Source organism: Chrysochloris asiatica, unplaced genomic scaffold (genome assembly GCF_000296735.1).
Source record: "Chrysochloris asiatica unplaced genomic scaffold, ChrAsi1.0 scaffold00363, whole genome shotgun sequence".
NCBI lineage: Eukaryota > Metazoa > Chordata > Mammalia > Afrosoricida > Chrysochloridae > Chrysochloris > Chrysochloris asiatica.
Genome location: NW_006408881.1, coordinates 1,106,157 through 1,111,528, shown reverse-complemented (window position 1 = coordinate 1,111,528; position 5,372 = coordinate 1,106,157). Strand labels below are relative to the sequence as shown.

The 5,372-nt window shown below is 41.0% G+C and overlaps 1 pseudogene; it reads left to right on the top strand.

Annotated features, from left to right (window-relative positions):
- Positions 1 to 4,570: 4,570 nt before the first annotated feature.
- On the top strand, positions 4,571 to 4,977 carry LOC102815820 (annotated as a pseudogene).
- Positions 4,978 to 5,372: the final 395 nt, after the last annotated feature.

Here is a 5,372-nt window from a genome sequence, read left to right as displayed (position 1 = left end):
ACTGGGGAAAGGGTGGCGCTAGAGCATCTGAGCCACAGCAGAATTTGAATTCTAGTCTTTAAAATGTGGAAAGTTCTGAAAACACAACATTCTGGCAACAGCATGAAACAAATTACAATGAAAATTATTCAGAGTGAAAGAAGCACATACTCAATAATTCCATTTCCATCAAGTTCTAGAACTAATCTATGGTAGAAAAGTCCAGAATGGTGGTGGTTGCCTCCAGCAATTTGGAGGCAGAGATTTGACTGGAAAGGAGTACAGGGGAACTTTCTGAATAAGGTAGTAATGCTCTGAATCTTGACAGGAGTTTGGATCTTTTGGGGAATATAGCCAGCAGGGAGTGGGGATGGTGAATCTGGAAATCAGAAGACATGTTGGGCCTCTGGCACTGATTTAATGCAGATAAAATTTAAACTCTAAGGCTTGATGAGGTCCCTGAAGTTGTCTGTGCCTTCAGAAGAGAACACAGGGCTCCAGCCAAGCCCTCTGATGTTGAAAGGTCAGGAGAGCAGCTAGGGAGGCTAAGGGGAGCTGAGGTGAGGTGTTCAGGGTTCACAAGAGAACCAATTCCAAGGGGGAGTGGGAGGAGAAGCAACTAGCCCCTGTGAGGCGGAAGGATTGAGAAGGGGCAGCAGGTTAGTGGGGATGAGCCAGAGACAGAAAGACAGTCCCTGCAATGCGCTACTTGGGGAAGTACCTCACTGTCGTCTGTCTGGGTGATGGGGTCCCAGAATGGGGTACCCAGGATAGGGTACACAACATTCTAGAGGGATAAAGTGACAGATAATAGAGGTAGAAAACAGCATAAATCCAGTGAGAAAGTGCTCTAAAGGAAGCAGAAGAAGGAAAGTGACATGTCGAGGCTGGGGTCTTTTGAGGTGGGAGATGCTGGTGGACATTCAGAGTGAGACTTGAATCACCCACTGAAAAGTGTGATTCATGATGATTCAGTAGGGACTCAGATGCCAGAGGTCAAGACTGAATCACAAAGTGGGAAACCAGGTTTCCACAGGGCAATGTAAGAACTGTCCTAGAAGGAACTGAGAGACAGGATCTCCCTAGGTGCAGGCCTAGCTCCCCTCTGGAGTCTGGATTTCTGTAAGCTTGAACTGGGAGTTCATGGGGGCCAAGGGAGGGTTTGGGCTTTCTCAGATAAGGCTTTCTGCTCCCATAAAGATTTACAGCCTCCAAAACCTTATACAGGGCCACTATGAATCAGAAGAGACTTGACAGCACCTAACAAAAAAACAGCTCCTGGTTTTACTTCCTTTCCAAAGATTGCCTTACTTTAGACTTCAAAGAGAAAACATCATTTCACTCTTACCTTTGCTCTAGAACAACTCACAGATTTAGAACAACAGAGTCTTCTAGTCAATATTCAAGAATGTCACAATTTGTGACCTTGAACCATCACTTCCTCAGTCATCCAACAAGGAACTTCTTGCACACCCAGTGGTCCACAGCTATGTGGTCTAGCAGCCTCTCGCCTCTTCTAAGAATATTACTTCCATGCTCTGATGTTCTCTTAAATTCTTCACCATTCTGATGACCAACCAACCTTCCCATCTGAGCTTTTTCAACCTCTGCCCCAAAACAAGATCCGTCAACACCCCACCAACAACAACCCAACCTGCAAGAGTGCAGCATACAACCCAGGTGAGCCAAGCTTCCACTGACATGATGCCACCTGTCTGAGGGGGTTTGAGGCTAAACCAGGAAAGCAGACAGCCTAGGAGCTGCTCTTTTACCACAGTATAAGCAACATTAGCTTAACCACTTAGAGGGCATAAGGGAGGAGCAGGAAAGTCAGGCACAGGGCAGATACCCCAAGTTGAAGAGACTTTCCACAGACTCCACAAAGTGTCTCTACCTCAGTAACTGAGATGCTGTTCTGCTTCTTCCTGTGGCTTTCTTCCTTTAACTGCAAAAGCTACTTCTCTAAATAAATAGTACCTGTCTAGCTCACTTGGTGGACTTCTGGTGTGGCACTGTGGGTCAGCACTAGACTGCAAACCACAAGGTTGGCAGTCCAAACCTACCAGCTGCTCCTTAGAAATCTTATACAGGGTTGCTATGAGTTGGAACCAAGTTGGTGGCGCTTAACAACAACAACAACAGCCCACTTGGAGAAGTCCTGGTGTGGTATTATAGGATAAGTGCTCGACCACAAGGCCGGTTTGAGTCTTAGGGTCAGTGGTTCAAACTCACCAGCCACTCCTCAGAAATCCTATACAGGGTTGCTGTGGATCAGAACTGACTCCACGGTACTTAACAAACAACAGTCTACTTGACACAGCCCCTAGGAGCAGGATTAGTCAGTTAGTGTTCAGTCATCAACAAGCACCCAGGCTTTTCGTCCTCAACTCTCCCTTTGCAGAAAGCTTCTTACTAGAGATCTGGGGCTGGAGTATAAGGCTAGTAGCACCTAGAGATCAGGAGAGGATGGAGGAACAGAGGTAGCCAGTCCCTTAGGAACATGCGTGCTAGCCTCAGGCCTTGGGAGTTGGGACAGCAGAACAAAAGGAGCAACAGTTGCCTCTGAATTCAGAAGGGCTGCCACACTGCAAAGTTCAAACCCACCAGCTGCTCCTTGGAAACCCTATACGGGACCACTAGGAGTTGGAACTGACTTACTGGCACTTAACAGCAACAATAGCCACAGAGATGATCACTAGGGCGTTTTCCATCTGGCAGCCCCTAAAATGAGCACTTACTGAACTCTGAGTTCAGGAGAACCCATAAAGCCCAGTTGTCACAATATGTGTATGTGTTAAAACTGACCCCATAAGGACACAGAGAAAGAAAACATGGAACTATTTCAATTAATCCAAGACCAGCTGCTAAAATGCTTTCTTCCCAATTATTGCTTTCCTTGCAGGTAGGACAATCTCAGAATTACTCATACTATTTAATATTACCTTCTTTATATTCTTCAACTAAAAAAAGAAAAATTATTGTATTGGGAAATGTCCAAAAATAATTAAAGTAAAAATTAGAACATGTTTAATGTGCTTCTCAATGGATGTAGAGAAGGTATATGTGGAGAAAGGGGCTTGAACAAGTAAAATGTTTATACCAGTAGACTGTGATGTTGTTATTAAGTACTGTCAAGTCGATTCCAACTCATAGTAACCCTATTTAGAGTTTCTGAGACTATAAATCTTTAAAGGAGTAAAAAGCCTCATTTTTCTCCCATGGAGTGGCTGGTGAGCTTGAACCATTGAACTTGTGGTTAGCAACCTACATAGCCACCATGCATATCCTACATAGCCATCGTGCTTCTCCCAGTAGACTGGTTGTATAAGTTATTATGTATAACTTTTTTGGGAACTACTAAAAAAATTCTGCAAAAGTACTACACTCAAAAACACTCTAAATAGATCAAAATGAAATTCTAAAATATGATCAAATAATCCACAGGGAGGCAAAATAAATAGAACCAATGTATTGATACAAGGGTATTATGCTGAATTAAAAAAAAAATCAATACCAAAGATTATATACACCATGTATAACTCCATTTATTCAGCAATCTTTAAATGAGATAATTATAGAAATGGAGAACATACTCATGGTTGCCAGGGATTAGGAATGACTGGGGACAGCCTAAGTATGACTAGGAAGGAATAACAAGGAGATCTTTGTGGTGATGAACTTGTTCTCTTCCTTGATTGCTATGATGGTTGGACTATTTACTTTTTTACACAGCACAGCATACAACTGAAGGCTAGCTAAGTACAAGAGAGGCATTCAGATATTTGTTGGCACCAGTGATGTTCTACTGTATTACTATGTTTAAAAAAAAATAACCTGTCTTCTTATTTGCTATTTGTTATAGCTTCTTATATGTTAATTGGCTAATGTAAATTCTCCAAGAACAGATGCTTGCTTTGTTCACTGTTCTACCTTCAACTCAGAACAAGGCTCTACTCACAATAGTTGCTTAGTAAGAATGTGCTAAATATATGAATATTGTTTAAAACATTCACAATGTTTTACCCTCACATAACAAGTTGCCTAAGTGTAGAGTGCATACAATACTCCCATTGTTCAAAACAACTCAGATATCATGGCACTCAACACATCTATTCCTGAACTAGATTTTTATCAATAAAAACGTCTGTTTATACCTACAGGCATTATTAAAGAAATCTTGAAAGAGAACATTCTTTAAAATCAAAATGTTTGAAAAGTTAATTGGTGCTCAACTCATTCTCATATTCCAAACTTTTATAGCTGTACATTGGGATAATATGTGCCCAATGAGAACAGGTCTAGAAACTCAAGGATCCACAGCAATTAACAAGAAGAAAATAAAAAGAATCATTCAAGCAATGGACTTAAGCAAGGGCATGACTTAAGTAAGGGTGGGGACTTGTAATGCTGTAACTCAAGATAAAACCCATCCTAATTTGGCCGTTTTGAGCTGGTATTGGCCATTTTGAATCTGACAATCAAATTGTTTACTACGCCAATAATGAGAAATTCAAGAGGAATGGCATAGACACCACACTTTCCCATCAGATCCTCTCTGATCACTCTGCACATCTGCCTGTCCACATCCACCATGACTACCACTCAGCAGCTGGTAGCAAGATGGCATCTGGTAGACAGCAAAAGCTTTGATGAATGCATGAAGGAAATAGGAGTGTGCGAGGCTTTGCGACAAATGGGTGCAATGGCCAAACCTGATTGTATCATTACTACTGATAGCAAAACCCTCACCATCAAAACTGAAAGCACTTTGAAAACACAGTTTTCTTGTAACCTGGGAGAAAAGTTTGAAGAAACTATAGCTGATGGCAGAAAAACTCAGACTATCTGCAACTTTACAGATAGTTCTTTGGGGTTCAACAACAGGAGTGGGATGGGAAGGAAAGCACAATAACATGAAAACTGGAAAATGGGAAATTAATTGTGGAATGTGTTATGAACAATGTCACCTGTACTCAGACCTATGAAAAAGTAGAATAAAAGTTCCATCTTTACTCCTGAATAGGAATTAACTGTGAGAATGAACAAGCTCAATTCAATGAGCAAATCTCCAAACTGCTTTGTTTTGTGTTTTTTTGTTTTCATTACTGTGTTCAATTATTTCTCTCACAAATATTTACAAGCAATTGTTTCAAAGTGTTGGTTTAATTAGGATCATCCCTTTGATTAAATAAATGTGTTTGTGCTAATACAAAAAAAAAAAAAAAGAAGAAGAAGAATGGCATAGCATTCCTCATCAAAAAGAATATTTCAAGAAGGACAATGCTGTTTGTGATAGTATACATCCATATGCCTACAAGGAAGACCAGTTAATACCAAAATTTATGCAACAACCACTAAAGTCAGTGATGATGAAATTGAAGAATTTGGTAGAA